General features: G+C 42.2%; 1 long non-coding RNA gene across 2 annotated transcripts in view; it reads right to left on the reverse strand.

Annotated features, from left to right (window-relative positions):
* The window catches only part of LOC134730592 (uncharacterized), a 144641-nt gene that overhangs the window by 12390 nt on the left and 116953 nt on the right, over nucleotides 1-15298 (reverse strand). Inside the window, exon 2 of one of the 2 annotated variants that reach the window (XR_010112429.1) lies at nucleotides 2987-3084. This is a non-coding gene — a long non-coding RNA (uncharacterized LOC134730592). Of the gene's footprint in view, nucleotides 1-2986; nucleotides 3375-15298 lie in introns of both variants that reach the window. The other variant, XR_010112428.1, reaches the window with a different exon arrangement.

The following is a 15298-nucleotide window of genomic DNA, read 5'->3' on the forward strand; positions in this document are numbered from 1 at the left end:
GAAAAGATGAAGTTTCAGGTATGCAGGACTGACAATAAATGTTATGGGAGAAGAGACCCTGGGAATCCCTCACAACTGCACACTGCTTATCCTTGGAAAGCTGAGGGAGCCTGTCAAAGGGCATCACTTTCTGCGGGAAGGTTCAAAGAAACACATCTAAATAGAAGAGAGTATGATAAGGGACTCGCCCAGGGGCCAGCCTCTACAACAAAGAACTGCAAAGACCTCTGCTCTCTTGGCCTTTGATTTAACTCAATACAATCTGGAAACATCTGAATGACTTTCTTTGTTCACTACAGAGTCCTGAGGGCCGCCCAGAGGCCTGCCTGTTTATCCACCACAGGCAGCTGGCAGTAACTCAGCAGGTGCAAAGTACACACCTTGCTCTAACTGTCAGATCAGCCACTCAGATAAGGCCACGGGGGTCACTTATGAGTCCAGGGGCATTGGCGTGGGCTCTAAGGCACCTGATGGGGCAGGCCAACCATTGGGCAAGTAATAAGGACCTCTGAGTCCTACTCTGAGGCTTCCCTGGCTCCCTTTTACCGTCCCTAGTCATCCTTTGTGGGACCCTTTACAAAATTATACATTAGTTCAATGTTCACTTCAATTTCTCAACTAAAAGTCTGTGTTCTGCACTCAGAAACATCTTAGTCAATTGCATGTGTGTATGAACTGAAGTCTTTCTCAGGGCTATCTGCTAACTAAATCTCATGCCCCCAAGATGCCTTTAATGTGTTTGTCTTGCAAGCTTTGTACCAGTTTTTAACCATTGTTTACTTAGGTTTTTACCTATTTTCTAGTTCCCAACTAGACTATAAATTTCTAAAAGACAGAACCCACATCTTCTATCCATACTTAGGATTCAATTATTCATTCATTCATTCATTCATTTATTCAACAAACATCTATTAAGAGGTGGGCTTTGTGCTAGGTCTGAGCTTTCAAAAACGAGTAAGACATAGCCCCTACTTTCAAGATCTGAAAGTCTATTTAGGGGAGACAGACTGTAGAAGCAGATAGTTAGGTCCCCTCCTCATCTTCATCCTGGGGTTCATGTTCCGAGTGTCACGGCCCCACTCAACCAGCCTTTATTTGATCTACTCTGAGTAACTCTGTTTCTTGCAATCAAGAGAAACCAATTACGGCATCCTCTAGGGTAAGAAATGCTTAAACTGACTCTTAAAGGATCAGTATAAGAGAAATGAGGGCATGGGGAGGATATTCCTGGCAGAGGGCACAGCACGAGCAACAGCATGAAGGCCAAGAACAGCTTGTTATGGGCAATGCCAAACACATGTGCATTCATTTCTATTTTTGATCCTTCATTGTGGAATGAAAGGCTTTGTCCACAGTAAAGCAGTCCCAAACACCAAAAGACTGATAAAGGAGGTATTTTGGGACTTGCGTAGGGAGGAAAGTCCCTTCCCTGAGCCTGCAAAATCACACTGAGTAAGCAGCTGTCTCCAAACGCCAATGCTTAAAACCAATCCTACTGATTCACAGCAGCTTCTTTGGTGGCCAAAGATGCACGAGAGAGAAGGAGCAGCCCAACTGCAATGGCCAAAGTCCTGGGAATGAGAGAAATGTCTCAAAAGAGAGAATGGCGAGGTTGAAAGGGACACTAAGAGATTACTTCATTCATTTGAGTCCTGAAGGCCTCACACCAACGTGGGAGAAATGCAGAACTGGAATCCAGCCTTCCATCCCTGGAAAATCCCATGGAAGGTACTTCCTTCTATGCAGAGAAATACCATTTCCCCTGCAATTTGGTACTTACACATAAGAGGAATACAGACTCCCAAAGCTTAGGAGAATGGGGAATATTAATATGATAAAATGCTGGGTTCAGTCTACCCTTTAGCTTCCCAGAAAAGGCTGGTTCCAGCATGCAGAGCCAATGACACATGCTCTAAAAAAATCCAGAGCATCTAAACAAGGCAATGTTATCCCCCTTCCTCTGCCAGAGCTCCACTGGGCTCCATCTAGCCCTTCATCTCTCAAGCTCCATTTCTAGGAGCCCACATCTTGACAAATGACTGGTAAGAGTCACTTAATCCCACAGAAATTAAGTGACCTACTGTGTGTAAGGCCTTGTCATTGGAGAAGTGTGAAAAGATCAGATTTTCTTACTTGGGACCCATCCCAATCCCCCGACGCCAAGCGCTTCAGATGTGGTTAGCAAAGATACCCTTGACCCATAAGAACATTCACTCCAAGCTCTGGCTTCCATCCAGCTCAGGGGATTGTCTTTCCATGACCTAAAGTGGCATCCTGCTTGCCTCTCATCTATCAGGAGCCACAGACCTGCTTTGCTTTCTAAAAAAACTGGTGCCCCTGTGCTTACCTTCAGCTTTAAAGATGGCTACTTAAGGGCAAAACATGCTCACTCAAACGTAAGTTCAGTGAGGGCAGTGGCTTTATCTTGTTCATTATTATACCCCCAGAATCTAGGACAGTGTCTGGCACATTGTTGTTGTTCAATAAATGTCGAATGAGTGAAAGCATTTGTTGGCTGCCTTCCCCAATAGACTGTAGCCTTGTGGTTACCACTGTATCCTCTGTTTAGAACAGCATCCAGCATCTTGTAGGGGCTCAACAAGTATTTCCTAAATGAATAAGTAAGTAGGAGGTTACTGATTTTTTTTGACAAATAATTTTTCTTACAATGTATTCAGTATTTATTCAACTAATTATTGAGTTTCTTCCTCATGCCAAGCCCTGAGCCAGGCTTGGAGATCCAAAGATGCTCAAGATAGAGTCCTGCCTCTAGATAGTCACAGTCTAGTGGAACAGATAAATATGAAAACAAATAAAGTAGAGGCCAGGTGCAGTGGCTCACACCTGTAATCGCAGCACTTTGGGATGCCAAGGCAGGAGGATCACTTGAGCCCACGAGTTTGAGACCAGCCTGGGAAACATAGCAAGACCTTGCCTTTACAATAAAATAAAATAAAATAAATTAGCCAGGTGTGGTGGCACATACCTGTAGCCCCAGCTACTCAGAAGGCTGAGATATGAAGATCACTTGAACCCAGGAGATTGAGGCCTCAGTAAACCATATTCACACCACTGCACTCCAGCCTGGGTGACAGAACAAGACTCTGTGTCAAAAAACAAAAAATAACAAAGTAGAAGCCCTTGAATCTGGCAGAACTTAGAACTCAAAGTTTGCCAGAAAATTGAAAATATCAAAGTGGAGAATCATAAAAATTCCTACCATACTGGACAACTTCCACTTGCCCCCGATCCACTCTCCTCCGCCCTCTGTCTGCTCTCTACACTGGGGGTTTCAACTCTGTGGACTGTATCAACGGACTCCTGTTCCTTCTTCCTTCTTGATGGGTTTGTCCAATAGGAGACACTGGTAGAAGCTTGCAGGAAGAAAGAAGGGAGAGGCCAGGGCATTTAATTCCCTGTTTCCCCCCTGCAGCACCTTGGCACACTGGCTGCCTCCCTCATCCCAAAGCTCAGCTGCTGTCAGGAGCCCTTCTGCATTCCCCCAACTTGAGGTCCTATCCTGTGGTTTTCCTAATTTCTACCTACAGTTTTATAAACAATCCTTTTATTTTATTAAACCCTCTTCAAAGTATCTAATTTGAGCATGTAATTTTTTCCCTGCTGTGATTCTACTAACATATACCCCTTAAACATTTTTCAACTTAAAAAATATATATACACAAACACACACACACACGTACTAATTCACCTGTTCCTTAAAAGGCCAAGATCTTTTCTTTGGTTGTGGGTCTGCTAGTTGAATTTCCATGTCCTCTTTCATTCATAAAAAACATCCATGATGTGTAGACTATGAGTTGCCTATTTCTTTTTATTTAAATTGGAGTGAGAATTTAAGGACACTTGCTAATGCAATTCAAGTGCAGAATACCTTGAGATTTTTACAGGTTGTTTTCTAATATTTTACAGTTGTTTCACCCACACCTAATTTTCCAGCAGTTTGATTTCATGACTCACATTTAGGGAGCCTTTTTTCCCTTTTAAAATCTCAACATTGACTTATTCATTCATTTCTTAATCAACATCCATTCATCAACTCCTACTTGTCTCAGGCTGTTGGTTGGAACATGAGGCACAAAGATGGGGCCACCATGGTCTCTGTCTTTGAGTTCAGTCTTGAGGAGATACACACATGTGACCACACAATAGCATCTCATGAAAATGAGCTTGCTCAAACTCCTTCATGCATCAGCTTTTCCTAGGTTGTATAAAAACAACTCTCACTCTTTTTCCCCTGTACTTCATTGGTCCGTGCCACACTCAGTTAGATCATGCAACTACTATAACAGGTAGAATTAGGCTAGGCAGGTTTGGGAGCTCATGGTTTGTGTCTAACTCAATAGGTGAGAGCAGAAGTGATAGCTAGAAGCCGGTCGACCGTAAGGGTTCACTGGGCCTCAGACACTGATTAGCATGCATCACAGGGTGAGCAGAGATCTTGCCTTATGCCAGAAGTTTGGGCTTTAAGTAGATGCTATGGTATATGTGTTTGTCCCCCCAGATTCATATGTTGAAATCCTAACCCCTTTAAGTGATGGTACTAGGATGTGGGGCTTTTGGAAGTGATTAGGTTATGGGGCCAGAGCCCTCATGAATGGGATTCATGATCTTATAAGAGAGGCTCAAGAGAAACCCCCTCACCCCTTCCCTCTGTGAGAATACAGCAGGAAGGCACCATCTATGATCCAGAAAGTAGGTCCTCACCAGACACTGAATCTGCTGCCACCTTGATCTTGGACTTCCCAGCCTCCAGATTGTGAGAAATAAATCTCTGTTGCTTGTAAGCCACCCAATCTATGGTATTTTGTTACAGCAGCCTAAATGGAATAATAGCAGCAGAGGTTACTTAAGAGAAATGCCACTACACTTAATGTACAGAGTGAGAGAGAGGTATACTAGGATGCATCACATACAAGTGCTAAAATGTATGGATGGCCACTGTTTTGGACTGAGCTCCTGCAGTAAGCCTCAAGAGACCAGACCAAATCACAATGGAGCCACTCATGCTAGGTACCGCAAAATCAAACATACATTTAAAGTGAGCTGATAGGAAGAAAAAAGAGAGGGAAGGGAAGGGAAGGGGAGGGGAGGGGAGGGGAGGGGAAAGGAAGGGAAGGGAAGGGAAGGGAGGAGGGGAGGGGAGGGGAAGGGAAAGGAGAGGGGAGAGGAGAGAGAAGAGGAGAGAGGAGAGGAGAGAGAAGAGGAGAGAGAAGAGGAGAGAGAAGAGGAGAGAGAAGAGAAGAGAAGAGAAAAGAGAAGAAAAGAAAGGAAAGGAAGGAGATTTACAGCACCAGGTAGTCTACTTGAGCAGGCATGATAAGGAAGTCCTCTCTGTGAACTCTGTAACTTTGAAATGACCAGTCTGCTTTTTGTTCCTTGGTTTTGGTTTCTTCAGCATTTTCTGCCTGTAAAGCCAACTGCCTCTACTCAGGTCATCAGAGCTGATATCTATTTTCCAGAAGGGATGCTGCCTGATTCATGAATTGCTAATAAAAGCCAATTACACCTTTAAACTCAATTTGTTGAAATTGTATCTTTTGACAAATAATAAGTTTCAAGACATAGAGAGGAAGCTTTCTCAAAGAAGGTGACATGTGAGTTGGTCTTAAAATACCAGCAGGAGTTTGGCAGAGGAGGAAGAGATTCCAAACTTAGTGACAAGCATATAAAAAGGTACTGACAAAAGGCATGTAGATAATGTGTACACCTATGACTTAAGTGCGTGTGGGCACATGAGCCCTAGGACACATATCCAAAGACAAAATGTTCATAGTGGCCCAGCCAGTTTGAACAGAAAAAAAGCAACTAGAAGCTACAGTGGGAGGATGTCTTTTTAAATGAGGAACGATTACATTCTGGAATACTATACAGTAGTAAAAATGGATGAATTATAGCTACATAAAATACCATGGATAAATCTTAAGAATAGGGAAATTGATTAAGATGGCAGAATTTGTACAGTATGACTGCACTTCTAAAAATTTCAAAAATGTGCAAAACTGAATGGATTTTGTTGTTATGGGTTTAATAAAAATGGTAAACAGCAAAAAGGCCAGTGTGGCTGAAGCAGAGAGAAAGGCAGTAAGAGCGGGAGGATATGGTATCAGAAACATGGTGAGGCAGGCACAACGGGGTTAGGGCCCACTGGCCATCATAGGCCTTGAGGTTTCCCCTGAGTGGAGTGGGGAGCCTTTGCAGGCTTTTGAGCAAAGGAGTGACCTGATTCAACTAATGTTTTCAAAGTCTGTATGTATGTCTAAATTGTGTCCATCTATGAAACAAATATATTGCCTACATGATAAAACATATGTAACAAATTAGACATATCACACACTAATATACCAAGCCATAAGACATTCTTAGGGTGAAGTTCTTTGTTAATGACGGTGGATATACATTCACATTTCATATAGCTTTACTGATAGTTTTGAAATGCAGAAGCTGGCCCTACCACTGCTGTTGTAGTCTCATCACATGGCTGACCAAGAGTTTGTCATGGGAGTAAGAAAATGCCAGTTTAGCTATTTCTCACCATCCACTTGGGCTTGCCTTACAGATACTGTGTTCAACTTGTGGTTTTGTTGTAGGGATATGTTTAAGCAGTTTGTTCTTTTGTGGGGGTTAGTTTAGGTGACATTTGGTAAGGTAATCTGCAGATCTTCATCAGGACACCCATATAACAGCAATGCACACGACTGGAAGCAAAGCCACAGGCACCCTTCCTCTCCCCAACTCTCCACCCCTGTCTGCATCTCTGAGGATTCTATGGAATAGAAGGTGAAGTCCTTGGACTGGATGGTTCCTATGGTACCTGCAGGCCTGTGAACATCAGGTCTGGAGCAGAAAGGCATGTGCAGACAATGCCTTGGTCAGAGGGATAGGTACAAAATCCTCCAAAAGGGATGGCTTAGAGCTGCCATTCAGTAGAGATGTCACTAGTCACATGTACTATTATTGAGCTCTGGATGTGGCTAGTGCAAATTGAGATGAGCTTTAAGTGTAAAATACACCTGCATTTCAAAGACCTTGTTAAAAAGAACAGCAAAATATCTCATTAATTTTTTAAAAAGTGCATTTTTAGAGTGCATGTGAAAATAATATTTTTATACTATTGGGTTAAGTTTAATAAATTATTAACATTAATTTTACCCGCTTTGTTTTTGCCCTTTTTCCCTATTATTTGTTTAATGTGGCTACTAGACAGTTTTTTATTGCATACATGGTTCATGTTTGTGGCTCACATTATATTTCCATTGAATGGCACTGGTCTAGACAGAAAACCAGTTCCCTAAGTTATGGAAAAGTCCAAATTTATCAACATTATCAGCACCTTTTGTTCCAATTGGTCTTGCCCATCATGTTCCCAATAATGGCCGCATTAGGTAAAGAAGCCTGTGGTGAATGCCTTTATGGCACATTGTGAAGGTGGTGTCCTGTGATTCAGGAAGGCGATGACTAATCAACTAGGGCTCTGCCATGTACTTGCCAAGTGACCTCAGAAACATCACCGGCACACTGCTTTCCTTCCTTGTCTGTAAAAATGTGAAGGAAATTAATCATATAATATCCCATCTTTCTGGCTCTGGGTGCCTCCTTCCAGAAGTATTTGCACTTTTAAAACGGAGTCTCTAGAAGGCAATGCTCAACCCAAATTAAGAAATGCCAAATGACAAAACTTCAGGCCCCAGTGGAGGAGGAGTTTTGGAGTAGAGAAGATCCTCCTGGGTCCCTGCAAATCACAGCTCAGATTCTATGTGAACCTGATAAACATATAGGAACTCACAGGACAGACTGACCCTGTGAGAAGTAGTAGGCTGGGATGGAGATTCCGGATGGGTCTTCATTTGTACCACCAAGCACATGCTGTCGATTTAAGCTGCATGGTCAGGCTATTATTTCATGAGCACATCCTCCTCTGGCAGACACACACACACTTCCATAAGTGCAAACACCCACATGCACACACAATGAGACAGCAGAAAGTGCTTAAGAAAGCAGCCTCCCAGTCCAAGAGGAAAGCATCCCTCACTTAGAGAGACAGAGGGCCAGGAAGAGGTCTCCAGGAGCCTCAGGAAGCAGGTGGCACGCTGCCAGGTCATGCATAGGAGCCTGATCCAAGGCCAGTGAGACAGAGCAGCAGAGGCCACAGGGCATCCAGAGACAAACAAATAATGAGCTGGCAGCTCCAAGAGAAGTGGCAAAGCTAACTGCATACCTGACAATGGTAAGCATTTAGGCAAAATGGAGAGTTCCAGCAGGGAAAAACCTACAGTTATTACAGTGGGCCTGGCTCTGAAAAGTGAGGGGAAAGGGCACTTAAGAAAGGAGAGATTCTTCCCCAAAAATAGCAGCTGTGAGATGGAGAAGGGATGGGTGCCCACATTTGTGCATTCACTTCATTCGACGCCATGTGGACAAACAGATCATTTACAATGCTTTGAACACAGACAGATAAACTAAAATGAAGTTCCCCTTAAACCACCCTTATCAATCCAAGCTTTATCCAACTCCAAATTCTACCTCCTCCAGGAAGCCTTCCTTTCCCAGCAACTGCAGTCATAAATGGTCTTGCTATGAATTTCCAAAGCAATTTAAAGCAGATAGTCAGGGCCAGATCTAGGGGGAGAAATCAACTGAACACCTCACATACCAAAAATCAACTTAATTTAAAATTGTTTATTTTTTGTTCAGAAAGAAAACATTCACCTTGTTTTTAAATTAAAACAGTAAGCATCTAATTTTATGAAATTAATACTAGATAGAATATATTAAAGGGTCGGAGAAAGACAAAAAGAAATGAGATGGGAGGAAAAGGAAGAGAGTAACAAAATAAGTGGAAAAGGGAGCAGTAGATGGAGGAGAGAGAAAGACAGGAAGAGAGAAAACAATTACATGAATGAAGAACTAAAGAAGAAAGAAAGGCTGGAAGGACTTGCTGTACACTCAGAATGTCACCTTTAAAAAGAATATGTATTCTGCTATGGACTTTTTCTAAAAATGTTCATTAGGTCAAATTGGTTACTCGAGTTGTTTAGGTCTTCCATAACCTTATTGATTTTACATCTAGTTGTATTAATCACTGAGAGAGGCATGCCGGAGTCTCCAACTATGATAGCATGTTTTCTGTTTCATCCTCCAGTTCTGTCAATTTTTCCTTTATTTATTTTCAGGTTTTATGGTAGGATGCGTATATGTTTAGAATTGTAATGTCTTTTGGTGAATTGACCCTTTTGCTCTTCTGTAGTATTCTTCTTTTCCCTTGTAACTTTCCATGTTATGAAATCTATCTTTTCTGACATTAATCTAACCACTTCAACTATGTTTTTAAATTATGGTAAACTACACATAACATAAAATTTACCATCTTAGTCACTTTTAAGTGTTCAGTGATGTTTAGTGGTGTTAAGTATATTCACATAGTTGGGCAACCAATCTCCAGAATGTTTTTATCTCGCAAAACTGAAACTCTGTACTCATTAAGCAACATTTCACCCATTTTCTTCTCCCCACAGCCCCTGTCAACAACCATCCTACTTTCTTCCTCTATAAATTTGACCATTCTAGATACCGTATACAAATGGAATTATACTGTATTTGTCTTTTTTGACTGGCTGATTTCAGTTAGCATAATTTCCTCAAGAGTCAACCATGTTGTAGCATGTGTCAGAATTCCCCTCCTTTTTAAGGCTGAATAATATTCCATTGTGTGGCTAGGCCATATTTCATGTATCCATCCAGCTGTCTATGCACATTTGGGTTGCTTGTACCTCTTGGCTGTTGTACATAACGCTGTGAACATGAGGGTACAAATATCTCTTGGGAACTGGTTTTCAATTCTTTTGGATCTATACCCAGAAGTCAAATTGCTAGATTGTATAATAATTCTATTTTAAATAGAACCACCAGACTTTTTCCATATTGGCCACACCACTTTATATCACTTCAGTTATCTCTTGATTACTGTTTGAATGGTACATATTTTCCATTATTTACTTTTAAACTAAACCTATTTGTATTTTTATATTTAAAGTCTGTCTCATAGACAACATAGAGGTGAGATGTTGTTTTGTTGTTATTTTCCACTCTGACACTCTCGGTGTGTTAAGACCATTTATATTTCATGCGATTTTATGTAATTTAACTGACATGATTTAATTTAGATCTATCGTTTCATTAATTTTCCCCCTCTGTTTCTTGCTCCTGTTTCCCCTTTCCTGCCTTCTCTTGCATTATTTGAATATTTTTAGTATTATATTTTAATATACCTTTTAACTTTTTAGCTATCTCTCTTCATATTATTTTTAATGGTTTCTCTATAAAGTGTAATATACATGGACATTTTTTCACAGTCCATTTAGAATTAATAGTTTACCACCTCAGGCAAAATATAAAAGCTAGGAATGTCCATTTTAAAGTGGCATCCAAGTGTAAAGGCAAGGTAAAGTAGAGTGTGTACTGTTTGTTTAGTACTGAAGTGGTGAATATGAATGCATACATGTTTGAACATGCATATAGTATTTCTGGAAGCCCACGCAAGAAATCCTTAGTAGTGACTGGCTCTGGGGAGGTCAAGGGTTGGAGGGAGGACAGGGATGGGAGCAGAGTTGTTTCTCATGGTAAATCTCCTTGTATCTTCATTTTTTTTTTTTTTACCAAGTTTATCTATTGCCTTCTCAGAAAATAATTTACAGAAAGCTTTATCCATTTATTATTCAAATATATCCCTATAAATGTCAATAGTGACATAATTGTTGAAGATTTTACAAAAGCTCAAATTCTAAAAAATTTAGAAGTTCTGCTTTTAAAAGAATAATCTAAAGCAATTGAAATTATACTTCAGTGACCACAGCAATCTCTTTTAAAGAGTAAGATGAAGTTAAATTAAAGGTCCCAGAATCTCTTTATAGAGTCACTTCCAGCCTTTCTCATTTCAGTGGATGACACAACATCTAAGCTCCAGTTATTGGTCTTAGTGAATCAGGGCTACCCTATTCTTCTTGCCAGTGACTGAATTACAGCTAAGCATGGGGCCACTGAGACCTGAGAGAAGTTCCACTGGAGCCCTTATGAGAATTCTTGCCCTTAAGACAAAGATCCCATTAAAGACAGCCCTATTTCTGCCTTTGGACATCACTGTGTTAGAATGTGTGGCCTAAAACTGCTGTAAAGAGGTGGAGGCAGAATCCTACCACCTACTCTGTCTTTGTTATGTGACTAATATCTTCCCTCTCTGTTTGATGTTTAAGAGTTTTTTTATTACTTGCAACTGATAGCTTTCTAACCAATATACCATCACTTTTTTTCATGTATTCATTATTCACATCCACATAAGCACTTCTACATGTGAGAGCTGAGATAGTCACCAGGAATACAGTATCGATAAATGCATGAGCCCTCGCTGCCTTCAAGGAGCCTATAGTCATGCATTCCTGCATCTGTCATGTCCCCTGCTTGCACTTTTCTCTCCTGATCATTTCTGACCCTTTGTGGCTCACCTCTATAATATACACACCTAATTGTTTACCTTCTCTGTGAACTGCCATGACTGACAACCCTTCCTCAATGCCATACACACCCTATGCTTTTGTTACAGCACTTTTCAGACTGCCTTGCAATCACCTCTTCATTAGCCTGTGAGCTCCTATTGTGAACCCCCGAGGCAGCCACAGGGCCTGGATATTAATAATGCTTAGTCAGGCATCTGCTAACTAGCCACCCTAAGGACTGGGGGCACTGTGAAGGCAAGTTCAAATGTTGGGAAGAAGTCACCAGCTATTGCTTAGAAACCAGAGCAGGGGATGCAGGCAGGTCCTGAACTACAAGCCAAAAGATGAGAGAACACAGAGAGGAAGGAGGGCCATATTGGCAAAGGACAAAAACCCCTGTCCCTCTTGGCCCTTCCTCCAAGCCCCAAACTCCTTGACTTCTCCTCCCAGAGGTCACTGAACAACCAGGAATCCACCCAAAAGAAATATGAAGCTTTCATCTGTTTAGCTGTTTGGCTGGATGGGCCCTTGTTTTTATACTCACGGGTCTAGTTAGGTAACACTCTTCCCTTTCACCAAAGTTCTGCAGCCCTCCACCCCCACCCTCCTTGATCTTCAGACATGGCTCATTGTGTTTCTGGCCCTGCCTGCCTCCTTTCTAACCCATCCTTCTTAGTCAGTTCATCAGTAAGTGGTTTCCTGATGGATTCTTCTCAATGGGTTTTCTCAAAAGCCCTTTTAAATTAAATTATATTATTTGTTCCAAGGTAACTAAAGCCAACATAAGCCAGCCCAAGTTCCAGTGCAGCTCAAACAGGTGACTTCTCATATGATGCAAAGGTTCTTAATTACAGACCACAGAATTCACTCTAGTGGATTGAAACACAAGGGTCTTTATTTAAAGAGGTAAAAACAGTGAAGAAGGCTGAAGAAACAAATCTAGACGAATAGTTCTCAACCCTTGCTTTACATTAGAATTGCCAAGAGAGCTTACAAAAATAAAATGCTCATGTCTTCATTCAAGCCAATTAAATCAGAATTTGTAGTATTTTTTTTAAAGGTCCAAGTAATTCTAGTGTATAACCAAGATTCAGAGCTATTACTCCAGGCCAATGGGTTGCAACCTTGGCTACATACTGGAATCACCTGGGAAGTTTTAAAAATGCTGATGCCCAGGCACCACCCTTAGAGATTATGACTTAATCTGGGGTGTGGCCTTGGCACCTGCAGTGGTCAAAGCTTCCCAGGTGATTCTAATTAGAGCCTTGGCGGAGCTCCAGTATAGTCTAGGCCAGTACTTCTCAACCTTGACTGGGTGTGTGAATCACTGGGGGTGTAGCTGATTCTTTAGGAGTGGGCTGGTGCCTGGGATTCTACTCCTGATCTGCGGACAACAGTTTGAGATGCTAGGCATTAAACTGAACTTCCAGGATTGGCTCCCAAAATTACAGCACAGAATCGGGCCGCCTAAGGAGCTGCGGCCTCCCCTGCAACCAGGAAGCTGCGGTATCTGACATCTGCCACCAACAGCTGTTAGCAACAGAGCTAGCACTCCTGCAGTGACACCCACTGGCCAAGTAAATGTCCACACACTCCACCTCTCTGCTCAGTGACTTAGATCCAAATCCAAATCTCACCTGACTACAGCTGCTTGGTGGATCCTAAGGCCACACCCTGAATCTACCTGCAAAAGATGCCTGGGAAACATATTTGCCAGCTCTTCAGTCTCAGCACACTAGAGAGGGATTGAAACAAGTGTTGAATAAACCAATTAGCAGTTATGAGAACAGTGCCAGGAAAGTCACACTGCCTACCTTACTGAAGCCTGAAAGTCTACCATTTGAAAATAATTTCTTAAAATTAAGCACCGTTGGCCGGGTATGGTGGCTCACGCCAGTAATCCCAGAACTTTGGGAGGCCGAGGCTGGTGGATCACGAGGTCAAGAGATCAAGACCATCCTGGCCAACATGGTGAAACCCTGTCTCTACTAAAAATACAAAAAATTAGCCAGGCGTGGTGGTGAGCACCTGTAGTCCCACCTACTCAGGAGGCTGAGGCAGGAGAATTACTTGAACCCGGGAGGCAGAGGCTGCAGTAAGCCGAGATCACACCACTGCACTCCAGCCTGAGTGACAAAGCAAGACTCCAAATCAAAAAAAAAAAAAAAAAATAAGCACTGTTGATAAATGTACAAGGTTATCCATGCCAGCAAAGAATTACCAAAGAATTAGAAACAGCCTTAGAAGACTGGCTAATCATGAAGCACCCTTATAGTGGAATAAAACTATGCAGCTAATGAAACAAAAAAATAAAAATAAAAATAAGGCAACTCTCAATGGGTTGATATTGAAGGATCTACAAGGCATATTAAAAAGTAAAATGTAAAAAAGCAAGATGCTATAATTTGTGCAAAAGGGATATAAGAAATACATGTACCTTTATGTTAGTAGGGACCCTCCGGAAGGATGCATACAAAATAGGATTCAGATACTGATTTCAGAGAGGGGAACTGGGTGGTTAGAGGATGGAGATGGACCATAGGCTTGGCACGATACATCTGTCCTACCTTTTGGATTTTGCACCTATTATATAAATAAATACAATCTGCTTTATAAATGAATTAAAATCTGCTCTATGAAAACGCCCTGCAAATTGTGACAGATGCATGCATGAATTTATTCAACACAGATGTACCTAACCCTCTCCCCATTCTGAGCCCTGTCTCAGTTCTGTGGAAGGGCCATGGCATGGTCCCCAAGACTGTAAGACCCCATGCCACAATGTGGTGAGTGCAACCACAGAGGTGGACACACAGAGCCCAGGAGCACAGAGGAGGGGGTGATTGGTTTAGTCTAAGGGACCCCGAGAATGTGGTCTATAGAAGACATTGTGTTTGAAGGGAGACTTAAGGAAGATGTAAAATTGTGCTTGGTGAAGAAGAACATTCCAGACAGAGAGAACAGCTTGTGTGGTCTGGGGCTTGAGAGAAGGTACAGTACGCTCTGAGCAGTATGAGATAATAAGATGGCCAGAGCAGAGGTCAGGGTGTCGGGGGTATACACCCACATGCATCTCCCTGAGCTCCCCACAACTCCCTGTTTGCGCGAGGATATACAGAGCAAATCATCACTGGATGGACTTTGAGGTTGGGAAGCTTTGATCTGAGATTCCCAGCTGTAGAGTGGTTCTCTTCTCCTGACCGAGTCCATCTGAAAAATGCCAAACAGGAACTACTAGACTCAGAGGTAGACCCAGATGCACTTGATTATTGGTTTGCTTAGAAACACCTTGAACTAGGCTGGGTGTGGTGGTTCACGTCTGTAATCCCTGCACTTTGGGAAGCCAAGGTGGGCAGATCACGAGGTCAGGAGTTTGAGACCAGCCTGGCCAATATAGTGAAACCCCGTCTCTACTAAAAATACAAAAATTAGCCAGGTGTGGTGGCACATGCCTGTAGTCCCAGCTGCTCAGGAGGCTAAGGCAGGAGAATCGCTTGAACCTGGGAGGTAGAGGTTCTGGTGAGCCAAGATTCTGCCACTGCACTCCAGCCTGGGCAACAGAGTGAGACTCTGTCTCAAAAAAAGTAAATTAATTAAAAAAAAGAAACACCTTGAACTGAGGCAAAGAAGAAGCTAGACAATCTCTGCTCTTAAAACACTATTGTGAAATTTTAGGACCTTTATCTGAAGAAACTGCTTCATGCTTTGAAGGAGTGATGGGTCCTCCCACCACTGCCCACCGCCCACTCCCAGGTACTGCTGGGTTGAACAAAGGCAGAATGCTGAAGCCCACA

Source organism: Pan paniscus, chromosome 5 (genome assembly GCF_029289425.2).
Source record: "Pan paniscus chromosome 5, NHGRI_mPanPan1-v2.0_pri, whole genome shotgun sequence".
Lineage (NCBI taxonomy): Eukaryota > Metazoa > Chordata > Mammalia > Primates > Hominidae > Pan > Pan paniscus.